This window comes from Lynx rufus, unplaced genomic scaffold, assembly GCF_022079265.1.
Source record: "Lynx rufus isolate CCGP_SWC_20201006 ecotype Redwood Valley unplaced genomic scaffold, mLynRuf1.p SCAF_20, whole genome shotgun sequence".
Classification (NCBI taxonomy): domain Eukaryota; kingdom Metazoa; phylum Chordata; class Mammalia; order Carnivora; family Felidae; genus Lynx; species Lynx rufus.
Window position 1 is genome coordinate 12,706,572 of NW_025814835.1, and position 19,615 is coordinate 12,726,186.

The window sequence follows — 19,615 nt, forward strand, 5'->3', positions numbered from 1 at the left end:
CATTGCCCTGCGTTCCCAGAGTGACTGGTAGGTCGACTCATCCGTTTTACCCAGATTGGGGGTGTTCTGATTGAAAATCAGAGTGATTTTGTCCCATTGCATGAACATTGTATGTATGATTTTACTCTCAGATGTTAACAGCAAGATGGATTTTTCTGTGTACACAGTTTTTCACCCAAGTTCTGTGGTTTCTGAGGTGACCTCTCCACACACAGGCATTGTTCTACAGTTGTCGCCTTCCTCTGTGATTTTGTCCAGGAGTGCTCAGGTCACATAGCTCCGCCAACTGCGCTTGACTTTGATTCCCAGTAAAGGATTCTCATAGGATTGTGTCAGCTTTTTAAAGGAAAATGGATTTTCCCAGATGGAGGGTGTAACAAAGTTCTCTCCTGAAAAAGAACTGCCACTCATCCTGAAGTGGGAAAACGGATGACTTCTGGGGAAAAGACAAGGGAATTCTCCGGGTCCTGGGATTGTTGGGATGCAGAGATTAAGAAGAGGGGCCATTTTTAGGTCCAGTCTTTGGCCAACACCACAAACCCATCGAATCAAGTCTGTTACGTTTTAACAGCCCTGCAGTCTGCTTGGCCACCATTGCCCTGACTCCCTTCCTCTGAGAAGGCCAGGGCACTGGGGGGAAGGGATGGTTGTGCAAGCCTTGGAGTGGATAGCTGTGGGTAGGCATGAGGCTGAGCACTCTGAGGTCCGACATTCCCCGGATCTTTGCTGCCGCCAGCAGAGCCAATCCAGTACCCTTGTCTGAAGAAACAAACTGCCGCTTAAGCCACCTAGTCTGTGGTACTTTGCTAGGACAGCTCCACCAAGCCAACCCAGCGGCATTGAGTGCAATAATAAATCCTAGCGATGTGACGCCGAAATGTTTTTACCCAAGCATTATCTCTGGCTCTGCTCCACAAGCACAAAAGTTGAATTGATTCCTTCTGTTATTGCTTCTTCAAGTGTGCTAAGAAGTCTCGTAGGGGCTGGAAAGAGCAAAGTGCAACATCCAAAGCAGTCCCCTAACTTACTCTCAGGGACTGTCTCACCCCAACAGCACTAACACAAATGGCTGTCCTTCCTCCAGAGACTTGAGGAAGTGCAGAGTTCAGCCAGGGCCACAAAGCAGGCCTCTTAGTGGCTCCTCCGATAGCCTCTGTTGTTTTCCTTTTTTAAGTTGTTGCCTTGGGAATCGAGAGAGTATTTACTTTGAAATTTTAACTCTACATTTACTGCCTTTTTTTTAGAAGCTGTTGGGAGGACCAGAAAGTTTATTGCAAAAATGTCATATTAAGCTCCGTTAGTGTCCAGAAAAGAGTGATGTAAAAAAAAAAAAAAAAAAATCACCGTTTAGACAATACATCTTTATAAAGATTCTTGGTAATTTTGTGACACAGTAATAACACACTGAAAATTTAATCACTATTCAGGAAATATAAAAATTAAGTGATATTCAATGACTTCATCCCTGATGCCATAAAGGAAATGTACTTATAATGAAAGGCACACTGGATAATAAGTTAGGAAACCATGACTTTTGTCTCAATTCTACTGTAGTTTTCCTTGAAACTTAGGCAAGTAGCTTGACCGTTTTTATTCTCAGGAGCCTCTTTTGTGTAAAGGATAAATTGTAAATAATCTCAAGGCTCCCATACGCTTTAAAAGGTTTATATTGCCATGCTTATACTCGTAATTAGTGGCATTATTGAGTACCGGATAGTTTATCTGTAGAAGGAGTCTTGCTGGCAGGTCTTTCCTAAAAAAATACATCTCTGTGATCAGGAAGAAAACTCCATGGTGGGAAAAATTTTATACCTGAAGAGCCTATGCTTTGAGCATACTTATTAGCAGGACGATGACAATCAGTGCATGTGTCTACCTAGTCTTTATCATTCATTCACTGATTCCTTCACATACTGCGTTCATTTATTCATCCAAAAGACATTTATTGAACACCTACTCTCTACTAACTTGAACAGTCGGTGACCTGGCTGGAGACTAAAGGACCTGAAGGTATTATCCTCTTGCCATGAACACTAACAGGATAGTCAAGGGTAAAGGAATAGAGGAAGCATCAGCTGAGTAGCCAAGTGAAGAGTAGCTGGTAGAGAGTTTCACGTTTTAGTATAAAACAGAATGTATCGGTGCTGCAGTATGACTTACGTGCATTACGCCTGAAAGTTGGCTTGTTCAGAACTAGTCCTGAGCACTGGGGTTAGACTGCATATCTAGTGGAGATTCACGATCCTAGGTGTGTGGGAAGAAGGGATGCAGAGACTGGCGCTTGCACGAGAAAGATGTCTTTGGGGACACGGCAGTTGCCAGCGCCTGACCTCCCAATAACCTAACGTCTTGTGTAGGAGGTTTGAGTGGCAGATAGGTAATTTAAGAAAGAAAGTAACCATACTAGTCCTGGTATGAAGAGTTCTACATATCTGTAGAAGCAAGGGGAAGGACTGATTCTTCCTGGCTAATTAGATCGAGTAAAGAGTAGCATGTTCCTTCAGCTTGACCCGAGTGAGTAGATTTTGACAAGTACAGAGAAAAGGAAGTGGCTGTCCCTGTGAAGAGAAGTATGTGCTATGACAGGGGAAGTCATGGTAGCCCAGAATGAGGTTATCAGAGAGTCAACAGATTTATTTACTGGAGGGGCAGGAGGAATATTAGATTCATCTAGAAGCCCAGGCTTGAAGAAGGCATTGAAGAAATGATTAGATAATATATTGTTACATAGGCCAATCGGAAAGGTCTTCTGTGATGAGAATATTTAATAGTCTAAAACACTGGAAAAAAGAATCAAATAGGTCAAGAACTGAGAGTAAGCCATACGATTTCATTTCAAGAAGCATAGCCCTTGAGATAAATCTGTGAATTTTCATTTGTTGGAGAATGACACTAACTGAACCAGATTATACAAGGTAATACTTCCACTATGGTTTCCATGATATTTATAGAGAATATTATTGGTGAATTACAAGTTTTACTTCAACCTTTATGCATAATGATATTTCTCATTTCCATGCCTCTGTGCCTTCTATCCAGAAGGTACAGACTCTGTATCCAGACTCTGACTTCTACCCAGACTCTGTACCGAATCAACCACAACCCGTGCTTCAGGACCATGCCCTTGCCTACCTCCTGTATTGCCTTAGCTTTGCCTCCATCACCACTTCACACACATCTTGTATTCCATTAATTTAAAATTAGCTATTATTCCCCAGACATACTTCTCTCATTCATATCCCCATGCTCCCTCGACCTCGACTTCCCAAATTCCAAGTCTTATGTCAAGCTGAGCATCACCCACCTCAAATACTTTTTTAATTCATATGCCTTGAATACCTAATAAATAAATATATTTCTTTAAAATTTTTAATGCAAGTATTACCATTAATTTCATGATTTAAGTTTATCATCTATTGTATTTTCAAACACTAGGGCTTAAAGCTACTTAGCTAATTGATATATAATAGTTGTCTAATGGGATTAGAGTTTAACCGTATCAGCCAAAATGCATTAGTGATGCAGTAGATTACATTACATTATTCATAGGATTACTATAAAAGAGTACCTCCCTCCCTACCAAGGAGTCAAAGTGTGCTGAACTTCTCCTTATGACAATTGATTTTATAGAATTAGTCACAGTCATTTGGCGTGTGCTTATGAATTACCTTCTTTAAGAGATGAGAAGGCAATTCTATTTGTCTTTTGAAAGCTAACTAAAAATCCACTGTGGGAGTCAGCTCAGCGAGTTGTGGCACCTGTTCTACGTTCTTCACAGAGACAAGGCACCTGTTGCCAAAGTGCTAATAATGTGTGCAAATTGGTGCACAGCACCACTTGTAAACACTGCCTCCAAAGTAGACTTTTCTTTTTTATAGGAGATAAGTAATCAGCATATCAGCACCCCAACTCTGAATGTCTGGAATAGCTTTAAGTCAACATAGGAAATATGGGGGAAATATTTGCAGCGATAATCCAAAAGTACACACGATTCAGTATGCAAATGTAAGTTATTTTCCTTTTTTAATAATACACTTATTAGATTTCCTTTTGGACTTGTATTTGAAAGCAATAAAAGACAATAATATATTCCATCTAAATCTCTAATCAACCTACAACTTTTCTCCTCTATAAAGTTTTCTGCAAACAGGGAGAGAGAGAATTTTTATTAATGAAAAATGTAGAATGAAGTTACGAGCAAAAGAAAAGCAAATTTTTGTTTCTTATCATTTCCTATTTTTCCTTAAGGCATGTTATTCACAAAGAACCCACTACTTACCTCAAGCACTTGATTCTTGAATTCCAGGGAAGAACCAGAAGATATTGACATACTCCCCAGCATTAGATCACAATAGACAATATTAAGATAAACAAATAAAAAAATCTATTCTATCCATCAGAAGGATCTTGCTCTGATCCAGATTCTTCCACTGAGTAGCTGTGTGCCCTCAAACAAATTCTCTCTCAGATCCCTTATCTAGACATTAAACTATGATATTTCTATATTTTCTTTTGATTTCAAAACCCTACCTATTCTCAAACTCATGGACGTTCTTAAGACTCATAAAATTTTCCCTTTTTCTTCTCAATTTCTTGAATGTAAAATCATCTGGGAAAAATGTACCTGAGAGATTCTATTCCAAGAATCCTCTCTCTAATCTTATATTCCCATCCTCCCAAATCTCCCATGATTTCATATACACCATTTCAACACTTTGGTTGCAAGAAATTTAAAGATTCTTGATCCCTTTGTTCCTTTCCTGTCAACTCCTGCTGGCCTCTCTTCCCTCCCAGTCCCACCTAGAACATGGGGTAGAACATCAGTTCTACCTCTTTGCCCTGCAGCCTCTCAATTAGTTCATTTTACTGCACTTTCCTAGTAAAAATCTAAGTTAGGAGCAATGTCAGTGCCTGCCATATCATCTTCAGTTGCGCATGACTAAGGATTATTGGTGGATATTACACAACCATGCAGGTGGTTTCCCCAAGAGGTTTGTGTCTTCATTCTGATGACTTGTTTAGACTATCATTCTCTTCCATTCCCTTCTAGCAATGTTCCGAGCTTCCACAAATGTCTCACTTAATACTCAAACCCTTTGCCTACAATTATCAGCAGAAAACGCACTTCCTTTATTAAATTAAAAGAGAGAGAGAGAGAGAGACTACCAATGTCAATTTACATCAACTACGCAGTCCCTGTCCTAGAAGCCAGTCTACATCCACATCTAAGACCTGGTCTCTCTTGGCCCCTTTAATTCAGCTTTTTATCTCACCTCTGAATATTGCATCCAGAGCATTTCACTTGCTATCAATTCCTCTCTCCGTTGCATCTTCAACATTCTTCTGTCTACTTCTCCCCCTTAGCTTCTAAATATACCTAAGCCCCCCCTCCCCCCCCCACTTAGCATCTCCCAGCCAGCTACTTCTCCATCTGTGGCTCACTCTCATCTGCAGTTAATGAAAGCTTTGTGGCCATGCCCTCTACAGCTTTAGGGCACATTCAGTGCTCCAGGGCCCAACATGCTGTCTGCTTCTACGTCCAACAAGCTGAAACTGCTTTGGTAGTCATTGGTGGTCTCCTGATTTTGAATACAATGAAATTGTCATTTGTGACTTCACTGAACTGCTCTTCTGCTTTTGGGAATTCTGCCGACTTTCATTTTTTCATTCTTGACACTGTCTAATCTCTTGGTTTGCCTTATACAATACGATGCACTATACTCTTTGGGGGAGTGGTCTCTCTGACATTTTATTCTCTCGATTCTACAAGTGTTCAAGTTTTTGTTCTCTGTGTTATTCTTTGTTCCTTGTATTTTGATTTCATATATTATCCTGGGTCATCTCATTTATTTTTAAGTCTTAAACTACTGCAGACATATTGAGAGCTCCCAAATTTATTTTCTCATCCCAGACTTTCTAAGAAACTTTATATTGAAACCCAGTCCAGGATATATTCTTCTAAGTGTCTCACATAGACATCAACATTCATCAGATGAAATGTTAATTTCTCGTCTTTCTCAACTGACTTCTCTAATATCTCTTTATCATGTAGTCTTTTGTATTTTCTCGCTTTTTAAATATAATTAAAATTATTTTTTCCCTAATTTTGTCTATTAAATATTTTCTATGTGTTTGCTCCTTCCCATTCCAAATAAGAAGTTTAACGGAGGATACTGTTGTCTCTCATTTGGCTAATTGTATACATTTCTAATTGCTTTCCCAGTCTCTGCTTTTGTCCCCCTCAAGCCTATCCTGTACATAGTTGCCACAGAAAATTAAAACCTAAGTATACATAAATATTTATCCTTGCTATCATCATAATCTGTCTATATTTCTGTCTTATAGCTGGAAAGAGAATTCTTCAGAGTAAGGATTTGGGGTTTATTCACATGTGAATTCTTAGCAGAACATCAGACATGTAACAGAAAGAAAAAACAGGAGGAGGATGTTGACTAAGAAAGCAATGCTATTTTTCTTAAAAGAATATTTAATTTATCCTTCTTTGGATGGGAAAAATACTATAATTTCAGTAAAATCAGTTCATCATATTCATTCAATAAATGTCTACTGAGTACCTATTATATAGCAGACTCTGGTTATACAACAGTAAAGAACATAATCTGTGATTTTGAAGTTTATAAACTTTTTTAAAAATATGTTTTTAATGTTTATTTTTGAGAGAGAGTGAGAGAGAGAGAGAGAGACAGAGTGTGAGCAGGGAAGGGCAGAGGGAGAGAGGGAGACACAGAATCTGAAGCAGGCTCCAGGCTCCCAGCTGTCAGCACAGAGCCCCACGCAAGGTCCCGAACTCACAAACCGCAGGATCATTACCTGAGCTGAAGTCACACACCCAACCAACTGAGCCACCCCAGCACCCCAAGTGATTTTGAAGTTTAAGTACTTGATGGAGAACTTAACTTGTTTTATAAACAAAAGCAAGCACCATGGAGAAAATACAAGCAATTGGATGAGAAGTAATGCCATAGAAGGTGGTTTGCTATTGTAAATATTGTAGACGAGGTATCTTTCTTTGACATTGGATCAAAAAATCTTAAGAAGAGGAAACAGGCCAACTTAGACAAATATTTGAGAGCATGTTATAAGGAAGGGAATAAGAAGTATTATGATCCTGAGAATGGAGTTTTCCAGTGATTCTGAGGAAAAATAAGGAGGCCATTGTGGTTGGAGCCGACTTAGGGACGGGAGACATGTGGTCAAAGCAAATGGCCTCATAATCAATGTTACAGAGTTTTAGTGCCATAGAGGTACTGGAGCCTGCAGTTGGCAGTGAGGAGAAAGAGAACACTTACCCAGATTCAGGCCCAGTGGGGTGAAGGCTCAGGGAGACAAAACAGCTGCCCCCTGAATACCTGTAGAGGAAGCCACGTCCTTCAGGGAGATTGAAGTTTAATTGAGGGTGAGTGGAAGGTAATTTGTAGAGAAGAGAGCAGGGAGTTTTATTTATGATGGACCATAAACTCCAGAGGGCTCACTGGAGAGGTTTTAGGAGTTAGGGAAGATGGAAGAAGGAGACATATTACAGATATGCAAAGATATATAGTAATTAAAATGTGTGCAGTGAGGGGAAATCCGGAAGTCTGGGACTCCCTTTGGTGATTGACACAAACAGGTAATGGGCTTAATGAGATTAGTTCTAGCTGGCCTCAGAGGAAGCAGTGGTAGGGAGGCTGTGTGACAGGGGATGGGTTTGGGGATAGAGTTATGGAGGCTCAAATGGGAAGGTTTTATTCTGAATGTGTAGTCTTATCCCTCCAGACCCCTGTTGATTTGTTGTTGATATTTTGGGCAGAAAAGAATATATTTTGTGTAAGTATAAAGAGGAATAAAATATCTTTGTGTTCAGAATAAAAATTTGTGTAACATAAATTTTTATTTCAAAATACCTACTGATTCTGGGGTGACTGGGTGGCTCAGTCGGGTAGGCTACTGACTTTGGCTCACGTCATGATCTTGCAGTTCACGGGTTCGAACCCTGTGTCAGGCTCTGTGCTGACAGCTCAGAGCCTGGAACCTGCTTCAGATTCTGTGTCTCCCTCTCTCTCTGCCCCTCCCCCACCTCTGTCTCTAAAAAATAAACATTTAAAAAAGTTTTAAATACTTACTGATTTATTTATAAGTCTGAAAAACACTATAACTAAATTCACATTGTACTTGTTATAAATCTGGAATTATTTCAATGACATTTCAGCTCTCTAAAATATATCTATTCTCCCTTGCGTGCTAGAATGTCCACTCTTAAATTCATTTTCTCGATTTAAGTCAATTCTCAGAAAAGAGACGACCTCTATCATCTGCACATGTGGAAGCAATTTATCCAGGCCCTCCAAGAAGATGTCTAGAAGATTAGATGTGCAAGAGATTATTGGGAGAAATACCTGCGAGAGAAAATGAGGAGGGGCGCAGAGGAAGATGGGAAGCCATCAGCCTGGTGCACCTCTCACCCCTGTGATGGGGAACACTAGAAAGAAAGGCCTTAGGTTACAGTGCAGTTTGAAGACAGTTTCCTGAGACTGATGGGGGTCCTCAAGCTGAAGTCTCCAGCCAGAGGAGCACTGTGTCTCAGAGGAAAGAACCTGCCTTAGTGTCCTTGCTGCACTGAGTCATTGTCTGAGCAGCCAACTGGAGTGTCACCTTGGTGCAGGTGCAGCAAAGGATCCAGGGCATCCTAGCGAGGCCTTTTGTCAATAGTGGTTACTGCAGTAGGAAATCTGAGAGGCACATTTTCGCATCTGCTACAGTAAATTAGCAGGCATCTTCAAATAAGTTTAGTTAAATGCCATGTATGAAGGGCATGAGATAATGCTGCAAAGACAAGTATTGACATAGAAGAGGGTATACAGAAAGCAGAAAGAATCCTTTGGGCAAAGAATGGCATCATGAGTTGAATTTGTGTTCCCTCTGTATTCATTTGTTGATGGCTTAACCTGCATCAAGATGTGATTATATTTGGAGATAGGGCCTTTAAAGAGGTGATTGTTAAAATGAGGCCCCTAGGGTGGGCGGTAATCCAGTCTGACTGGTGTCCTTGTAAGGAGAGGAAATGTGGACACACACAGAGACACCAGGGATGTGTGTGCACAGAGGAAAGACCATGTGAGGACACAGTGGGAAGCCAGCCATCTGTGAGTCAAGCAGAGATGCCTTAGGAGAACTCAGACCTGCCAACACCTTGGTCTCAGAGTTTTAAACTCTAAAATTAGGAGAAAATAAATTTCTTTTGTTTAAGCCACTCCGTCTGTGAAATTTGCCACAACAGCCTTAGCAAATTAATACAGATGTTTCAACAGTTAGAGCTCCCAACAGGAATGCCCAACCCATAGCATAATATGCCATTGTCACGGGAGCTGCTGGAATTTCCCTTCATTCTTTCATTTATCAGAGAAAGTTTCTGAGGAAGTACTTTACGAGCACAATTAAAGTTGAGGCTCTACCCATGCAGAGGTCTAAGGTCACAGTTACTCTAAACAGAGAGAAACACAGGAACAGAGGCTCTGAGTAGGGAAGCAAGACTGGATGAGCGCTTGTCAGGGATGGTGCAGGGGTCATTCCTATAGTACGTAAGGTATTCCCAGAGCCTCTGTGTTGTAGCTGCAGAAGTCACCGTTAACAGTAAGGTCCATTAGTGCCACCGAAAGCATCATTTACTGAGACGCTTTCACGGTGAGTACAGGCAGGAATTGGAAAACATGGCGGCTCATCGTGTGTGCTTAGGTGATCTTAGAGGCCTTTCTTCATTGTAGTCTGTAGAGTCTGGTTAAAAGGCAATTTAGTGAAATTAGAGCAGATTGGCAAAGTGTATAATCCTCTGATTTAAAAATAAACAGTGTGGAAAACTGTAACTTGTGACATACCTGTCATCGATGAAGAACACTGTATCACATTCTAAAAAAGGATCTGATTTTTTCCAACTTCGTTCGAGAAGTTATGCCCTTAATCTTCCAAACTTATTAAAACTGGTTTAGACGCAAGATAATATGCTTAAAGGAGTTCTTACACCTAATTTAGTGAACGCAAAGAACAGAATTTAGTTTTTCTTTTTTTATGATGTATAAGGTACACAAATCTAATTAGAGACAAACTTTGTTCTTCATACAACAAGCTGAGAATTATCAAAATTAACACCAAAGGCCCTTGTTAAGTAGAAATGGATGTAGGTCAGAAATAGCCATGATTATAACTACAGATTTAGAAACTAACAAATTGAAGATATGTATATAAAATGAATAATGTAATTTCCAATTTTGAAAAGAATAAACACAAGCTTACATTTGGATTAATATTTTCACAGGCAGTTTACCTAGAAAATATGCATAACAGAAAAGAAACCTGATTGTCTGTGTCAGTTATATTGGTCAATTCTGCTTTTAAGCCATACCCATGTAGCAGTAAAATCAATTTTCTTTGACATACACATTATGTCTCAATAAGTAATGGACTAATCAGATGTTTTATATGGTTTCACGTTGAAGAGAAGGAGGCAAATAATCTTCCTGAAAGTCGGAAATGGCAGACATTCAGGGGTTCAGTGATTCTGAAGGTGGAAAGAAAGCAGGATGCTTAACATGTTGAAAAGAATTACACTAAAATGTTTACCAATGATGCTCCGCCTTTACACGTGACTTTGACAGTCCACGTCTTAACCTATTGGCCTCAGTGGAATCCAAGGAAAAATGTTCTTTAGAAGCAGCAAAAAATACACCATGGTTTATCTTAACTTCTAGATTAGATTGTTTATGCTTACTTTCCTTGAGCTGTCTATAGTAGAGATTTAAGTTTGTAAGCACAATTCCAGGCTTGAGTATTTATGCAACTTATGCAAGTGGCATCAATGAAACCGTTAGGATCAAGTCTGTAGTTTTAACTACTTTGGCTTGAATTTCAACACCGGCCTTTATTATCTGTGTAACCATGAATCACTTAACCACTGTGCATGTCAGTTATTTTATCTGTAAAATTTGAGTAATAATAACGACTTATTAAAGGGCTCTTAGGAGGATTGAAGGCATTATTTCACGTAAAGCAGTTCTAGCAGGCATAGGCACTGATAAGTGTCTGATACATATTAGCTTTCCTATTGCCTGAGCTCCAGAAAACATCCAAAGTAAAGGGCGCAATGGCTGGTACGCTTGGTATATGGCAGAGCCCAGTCCAGGGACACATTCTCTCATTTCTGAAGCTAGCTCAGAAGGTGATTCTGACCAGAGAATGTCACAAAACCGGCCAAGGCTCAGAGCTTCCTGAGATCTGCAGAGAGATGGACGGGTGAATTCCACTGAGCCTCCTGTATCTCCTGACGTAAATCCTGACCAAAGGGTCTTTTTGCTATACCTGCTCTTTAACATGTTTCGATCTCACACTATCAAGCTCTGAAGATATTAACATTCCATTTCTATGACAGTTTTTACTAAGTGCATCCCAACCCTCCATGGCTTAACAACCTCCAAGTGTTCTCCGCTGGAGGACTCCAAGCTTCTCAGCAAGGCCTACGACACTTCTCTAGCCTGGTCTGCCTTGCATCCACCTTTCCCAGAATCATTACCTATCATGGCATCCTGCTGCCATAACTCTCTGGTTACAAGAATCTGGTGACAAGAATCACATGAGCAAGCTTGAAGTGGACTTTTTGCCAAGCAAGATTAGAATGATTCCAGTCTTGACTCACATTTGATTTATTTATTATTATTATTGTTTTAACGTTTATTTTTGAGAGAGAGAGAGACTGAGCACAAGCGGGGGAGGGGCAAAGAGAGACGGAGACACAGAATCTGAAGCAGGCTGCAGGCTCCGAGCTGTCAGCACAGAGCCTGACACGGAGCTCGAACCCACAAACCATGAGATGGAGACCTGAGCCGAAGTTGGACGCTTAACCGACTGAGCCACCCAGGCGCCCCCTTGACTCACATTTAAACTGCAACCCTTGTGAAAGACCTTGAGACAGAACCAATGGATTAAGCTACTCCCAAATTCCTAATTTGTTGTTTGGGGCAAAGTGGCATTTTGTTATGTGGCACTTTGGCCACTTTTGTTACATACAAACAGATAACTAGTACACTAACAAAAAAGAGGGAAGAAGCCACAAGTGAAAAGCTTGAAAGTTGTCACTCCATCCTAACAGCGAGTAAAACATGAACAGACTGAAAAACTGGCAACTCTTCTTAGTGCGTAAGACAGGGGCGAACACAGGGCCAGCTGTTGCCCCAGAATCAGATAGGCTGAAGCTTGAGTTAGAAAGTTGGAAGAAGAGCTGAGGTTAGAGAGGAAGTGTGGTGTCCACTACTCTGATGCCTTCAGGGCTAGCAGACAAGCAGGGAGAGCAGGAGAAGCAGCTGGAGACCCTAGCATACTCTTTGGCAAAGCTAGGAGGGTGCAAGCTAAAGGGAGTAAGGTCCAAGTGCTATGACAAAGCCTAATTATGATGCCAAGGGTTGGAATTCCTGAGAAAGTGCGGTAGAGTGCAGAGAAGGATATTGTGGTGATGGACAGTGAAACAGACCAAACTCCCCTGGCCATCAAGAAGTTAATGCCCAAGCTCAGGTATGAGCCCGCACCCTTCAGGAGATACAGCAGATTGGGTGCCTAGGAAAAGTGGCCATTTTAGTGCCCAGGTGGGTGTTGCCCAGGACACCAGATTACCCTTGAAATACGGTGCTTGGTTAATGCAGGAACAGCATGTATTCTGTGTTCTAAACAATATGCAAAGCATCTGCCAAAGGTGTCTGGGGCCATCCACTGGTGTTTCTATTTGGTGATAGATTGGCAAATTGATTATATTGCCCCCCTCCCTTCAAATGAGGGTTCTAAGTATGCCTTGGTTGATGTGGACATTGTGTCTGGTCTAACCCAAGCTTTCCCCTGTCACTGTGCAAACCAGTCTGCCACCATCAGGGGATTAGAGAAACTGAGTACCATGAACAGATACCTTTGTCGAAAAGATAGTGATGGGGGGGGGGTCACATTTCAAAGGTCATGATGTACAAGACTGGGAAAAAAACCTGACATTGAATGGACATTCTGTCTCCCCTATAAACCACAACCAGCAGGGCTTTTAGAAAGGAAAAATGAAGTATTAAAGCAGCAGGTTAAATTACTAACAGGTAAAACCACCTTGGTCAAGTGGACTAAAGTACTGCCCAGCCTTTGATACATTTGAATGATCAGCTGGTAGATCCTGTTGCCCCTTATGCCAGACTGGGAGCCCTGCAGAGACACCCAACACGTTAAAGGTACAAAAGTCACAGAAGATAGAAGTTGGCCGGACTCTGACCACAGATCAATGTGCTGTGCTGCTGAGAACACCAGGCATAATCGCGCCTGGGAAAGATGTCATCTACTGGAATTTGCGGTGGGATGTTCCCATCGGGATGGGTGAGTTACTTCGTACTCCTGGGTGAGGGGGAGCTACTCAGTTTCCCCTGGGATCCCATTGTCCTGCTGCAGGCTGGACGTGTGGAAGTACATGGTACCTGGGGTGGAACGCACACCATTGCATGATGGGAGAATGCAGGTGTCCTGATCTGGCATATCCCGCCCCCACCATAGCTCCTCATGCCTGGTGGTGCTGCCTCCCCAGCCAACATGTATAGATGCACAGCCAGGGGAAGTTTCTAAAGCTGCAGCCACATTAACATCTAAGGATCAGGCCATAGCTATAATTATTTTTTTTTAATGTTTATTTTTGAGAAAGAGAGGCAGAGACAGAGGGAGACAGAGAATCCCAAGCAGTCTCCGCACTGTCAGTGCAGAGCCCAGTGTGGGGATCGAACTCATGAACTGTGAGATCATGACCTGAGCCAAAATCAGAAGTTGGATACTTAATCAACTGAACCATCCAGGCACCCCAGCCACAGCTATAACTCTTATAGAAGGACAGTGACCAAGTGGGCTTGACCAACAGTTGGGTATGTTGGCAGCTGCCCCTCTCTAGCTTATCAGGTTGCCATGGGGGGTATCACCAGGGAGGGGACTGGAAAGCCTAGAACAGTACATTGAGGAAAACAAGCTAGGACTAGTACTCTTCATTCATCTGATATCACCAGTACTGATCCAGAAAACTGGCTTGTGGCTCACACTGTTGATAACACCCGACAAGGGTATTCTTTTTCTGTCAAACTACATGGGCAGCCCATCAAACTGATGACCAGGAAGGTGCTTAAAATACCACCATCAGAGCACTCAGATTGAAATAAGTTCATGTAGCTCACACCAGGTAAAGGACATTTGAGCGTCAGGGTACCCCTATGCTGGAAAGAGAAATATCACTCTAAACAGAACCAACCCAGTTGTGCCAGGAATACGGGATGGATATGAATGGAACCATCCAGTCATTCTGTCACATTAAAGGAGAGCCAGTGGTTTGGCACTGACCCATTACTCCCCTTCAGGTATTCCCTGGGTAGCCCTGAATGGGACCCAGTGGTTGTGTGGCCCAGTCCGTGGCCATGGCTTCCACTTGGGTGGTTGGGGCACTTGCACCCTTGTTCTCCCTGGGCACAGAGGAGAATCCTCCCACGGTAACAAAAATTTGTAACCTCACTCTCCTCAAGAAAGAGGGCACATTCTGTTTCTACTGGTATGATCATTTGGCTACAGTTTTTGTCCCCTCCATCAGCCTGAGGGCATGTGATAGCACATGTAGAAGCCCTTACTACCTTCACTAACAAGCCCTAAATGATAGCTGCCAATGGCTGTCTTTAGTGAACACTGAAAGGTCTCTAATTGGAAAAGCTGTTCTCCAAAATAGAACCGCCCTAGACATTATTATTGCCTCGCAAGGAGGTACCTGTGTCATTATAGAAACAGACTGTTGTGTGTTCATACCTGATGAGTCTGCTAATGTATCCTCTTTACTAAATCGCAGGAGGATGCAAATGAACTCTGAATAATCCTCAGCCTGGAGGACTCAGTAAATCAGTGGGCTCTTGGTGGGAAAAAAGTTACTTGTTTTGGGAATCATTATCTTAATCTGTGCCTTTTTTTTTTTTTTAACGAACCTGAATTATTTCCATGGTATCTGCTTTCAAATGTAGCCAGATAGCTGCCAAATGAGCCACCTCCATACTAGTGAAGCCCCTTGCTGACCACGCCAGGCCCATCGCAGAAGAGGGAGGCATGAAAAATTTTAACATCCAGTCGGTCTTGAGGGTTGGAGTGTCTGGGAGGTCATCAAGAAGACATGGTCACAGGTTGACCGGCAAGTTGGCCCCGGGCCATGGGAGGCTCCTCCACCCTCTCCATCTTTGAAACATGCACCCTGCCTCCTGTTCCCAGAGCCGGCCACCTCCCAAGATGCCGCCTTGAGTGAGCAAGTGTTGTTGAGGCCATCTGAGCTGTATACATGATGGAACCCTGTTAAGGTCTCTCTATAAATGTTTGAGATTATGGCGAGTAGGTGCAGAGATCTAGTGGTCTTGTGGCCACCTAGACAAGCCTCATAAGTAAGTTCCCTTGTGCATTAAACCTTCTGCCCATGGATCTGGATGGCTGCCTCTTTCCTTGGTTTCCCCCTGCCCTCCGTGTACAAGGCCAATTTTAAGTTTCACCCAAGCAACTACGGAATTTGTGAACCAACATCTGTTGCCAGTAGACCTGCTTGCATGAAATGTTAAAAGAAGTTCTTTAGTGAGAAGGAAAATAAAAGAGGTTGGGAACTCGGAGCTGTATAATGAAAGGAAAAGCATCAAAGAGGAAATAGGTGAAGGTGAAATGAAAGCTTTTGTTTTTCTTACTCTTTTTGAATAGTCACCATGCTATACGCTACATTCTCAGAACTTGTATCTCTCACAACTGGAAGTTTGTGCGCTTTGATCACCTTGTTTTCTTCTATTTTTCTTATTCTTAACTGATCTAACATAATGGATTGTTCAAAATGATAATGGCAAAGTATTTGATTATGTATGCTTATATATATGTGTTATGTGTATACAGATGTAGATGTAGATTTCCTTAGTAGAAGTAGAAGTGAAATGAATGACAACAATACAGGGACAGGAGGGAGCAATCAGTATTATTTTGTTATTATAAGAAATATGTCTATTATTTATTTTAGCAAATGCTAATCTCCTTATCCCAGAGAAAGGGGTGGGGGAATTTCAAAATTGGCTCAAGATTTTTTTTATAAGAGGTGTCAAAACAAAAGTGAAAGGAAAAAATTGTGTATTTTTTAAAGTTGACAAATCAGGTAAAAGAGAAAATATATTTTAATTTTCTTGTCGGAATGAAAGCTTAGCAATCAACAGGTTCCTAGTTTCAGAAGAATCCACCTATGTCAAAGTAAGAGATGGACGGACCTACAGATGTAGGAAGCTGAAGGTTAATACTGACATAACTGGGAACCAGAATAGGAACACAGAGAAGTGGTCACAAGCTTCTCAATTAGTATTATCGGTGGCTGTTGCCATGTTATAAGTGTGTTCTATGGCCTTGTTGCAAACCGCGAGACATTTTTGCAAATAAATATTAATAAGTACATATGTATACAAGTTCTATGAGATGCATTCTAAGAAAATAATCCATATTGGAAGCAACAGAAGTCTTTAAACTTATAAATTCAATATATGTTCTTAGCCTTTCTAAAATATCCAAATATCACATCATTTGAAAATTAATCCAATAATGTTTTCCAGAGTTTGTAAGCATTGGACTATTCACTAAAAGCTAAAGTCTTTTGTAAATACTTTAACAGCGGAATCTCACATAGAAGATGTGAATGTTGTATAATACTCTGATCCGAACACAGAAATTGATATGAAATCTAAGCAGAAGTAATATTGATTTTAATGGTAAAACCAAATGAGAACAAGCACACAAACATTCTCACTCTTAAAAAGTGGGATGAGCTTATATGGTGCCAAAAGTACCCTAACACCAATTAGAAGATTCTTTTGGGCTCACCTTAACAGTTCAACCAACAAAATCCTAAAATGAAAGAAAATTTTCTTCATCTGTAATATTTGTCATGGAACAAAAATCAACTATCAGAGAAGGGCACCTATATGTATGTGTATACACACACACACACACACACACACACATATTATTTTAAAACTTCAAATTAAGCATGGTAACTTTTAAATATTAAATGTGTTGTATTTGGGGGGTGCCTGGGTGGCTCAGTTGGTTAAGCATCAGACTTCGCGGCTCAGGTCATGATCTCACAGCTTGTGAGTTCCTGTCCCGCATGGGGCTCTGTGCTGACAGCTCAGAGTCTGGAGCCTGCTTTGGATTCTGCATCTCCCTCTCTGCCCCTACCCCACTCATGCTTTGTCTCTCTCTTAAACTTAAAAAAACTTGAAGAAAGTTTTTTAATAAACATATTGTATTTTTTAATTACTAGGTTATTTTATTTAGCAGTTATTTTGTGTATATATATCAAGTAAAAATTATTTTCCATTTTATTTTTGATGATTAGTTTTATGTGTTGGCTACGGTACCCAATTATTTAATCAAAGCTAATCTAGGTGTTGCTATAAAGATATTTTGTAGATGTTGTTAAAACCTACAATAATTTGACTTCAAGTAAAGAGGTTTGCCTTCAATGATACAGGTAGACTTCATCCAATCAGTAGAATGCTTTAAGGGCAAAACCTGAAATTTACCAAAGAAGAAGAAGAAATTCTGCCCCAAGACTAAAACCTCAAGCCCTCCAGCCTGCAGACCTGCCCTACAGATTTCAGACTTGCCAGCCCCAACAATCACAAGTCGATTCCTTAAAATTAATCTCTTAACACACACACACACACACACACACACACACACACACACACATTGATTTTTGTTTCTCTGGAGAACCCCCACTGATATAGTACTGAAATATAACATCTTAATACAGTATTTGTACATAATACTAACACCTACCTGTTATGCTTGTATTTTTACCAAAAAAACTTTAAAACTGTCAGTTAATCCTGTACTAGAAAAAAAAAATGACTTCTTGCCTATCATTGTGATTATTTGTTATCATTTCCCAAGAGTAACGTGTGTCAGGAGTTTAGAAACATGAATAAGCATTTATCCACAGAGAATAGAGTGGAATAGAATCTGAACTAGTCAAATCCTGTTAAGAATATATTTGGGGGGGGGGGCTCTTCCGCCACCATTTGAAATCCAGCTCCATACAATGCTCTGCCACAGCTGTTGCCGTGACCTAGACTGCGCGCCAGGAACCCCCCACCCTGCCCCCCGCAGCCCGCAGCTCCACCACCATGGAGGACATGAACGAGTACAGCAGCATAGAGGGATTCGCAGAGGGATCCGAGATCAACCGCGAGCAAGAATCCGCAGGATGACGGCAAAATGTTTATTGGAGGCTTGAGCTGGGATACAAGCAAGAAAGACCTGACAATATTTGTCTCGATTTGGGGAAATTGTAGACTGTACAATAAAAACAGATCCAGTGACTGGAAGCTCGAGAGGATTTGGATTTGTGCTTTTCAGAGACGCTGCTAGTGTTGATACGGTTTGGGAACTGAAAGAACACAAACTGGATGGCAAATTGATAGACCCCCAAAAGGGCCAGAGCTTTAAAAGGGGAAGAACCTCCCAAAAAGGTGTTTGTGGGTGGATTGAGCCAAGGTACTTCTGAAGAACAAACTGAAGAATATTTTGGAGCCTTTGTAGATATTGAAAATATTGCACTTCCCGTGGAGACAAAACCAAATGAAAAAGGACTTTGCTTTATCACATATACCGATGAAGAGCCAGGAAAGAAATTGTTAGAAAGCAGATATCATCAAATTGGTTCTGGGAAGTGTGAAATCCAAGTTGCACAACCCAACGAGGTCTATAGGCAGCAACAGCAACAACAAAAAGGAGGAAGAGGTGCAGTGGCTGGTGGACAAGGTGGTACTAGGGGTCATGGGCAAGGTCAGGGCCAAAACTGGAACCAGGGATTTAATAACTGTTATGATCGGGGCGCCTGGGTGGCGCAGTCGGTTAAGCGTCCGACTTCAGCCAGGTCACGATCTCGCGGTCCGTGAGTTCGAGCCCCGCGTCGGGCTCTGGGCTGATGGCTCGGAGCCTGGAGCCTGTTTCCGATTCTGTGTCTCCCTCTCTCTCTGCCCCTCCCCCGTTCATGCTCTGTCTCTCTCTGTCCCAAAAATGAATAAACGTTGAAAAAAAAAACTTAAAAAAAAAATAACTGTTATGATCAAGGATATGGAAATTACGATAGTGCCTTTGGTGGTGATCAAAACTATGGTGGCTGTGGCTGTGATTATACCGGGTATAACTAGGGAGACTATGGATATGGACACAGTTATGCAGACTACAGTGGCCAACAGAGCACTTAAGGCAAGGCTTCTCGAGGGGGTGGCAAGCCATACTAAAGGAGGACTTTGGAGAAAACAGGAGGAGATTGCTAAACCCATCTTGCAGGACGGACGGCATTGAAGATCAGCCTTCTGTTGATCTAAGGTGATTATTTTGTAAAAGACTTCCTAGCGTACAAGACACAACTGTGTCCAACTGTATATAGCCGCCAGTTAGTTTTCTTTGTTTTTACTCTGTCTTTTGCTCTCTGTATTATGACTCAGTGTGGAGTTGTGTTTATACAAATTTTATTTGTGTGATTTCATGTTAAACCTCAAATAAATGCTTC

At 41.4% G+C, this 19,615-nt stretch overlaps 1 pseudogene; it reads left to right on the top strand.

Moving 5' to 3' along the window:
- The first annotated feature begins 683 nt into the window (after positions 1–683).
- On the top strand, positions 684–19,343 carry LOC124517021 (heterogeneous nuclear ribonucleoprotein D-like; annotated as a pseudogene).
- Positions 19,344–19,615: the final 272 nt, after the last annotated feature.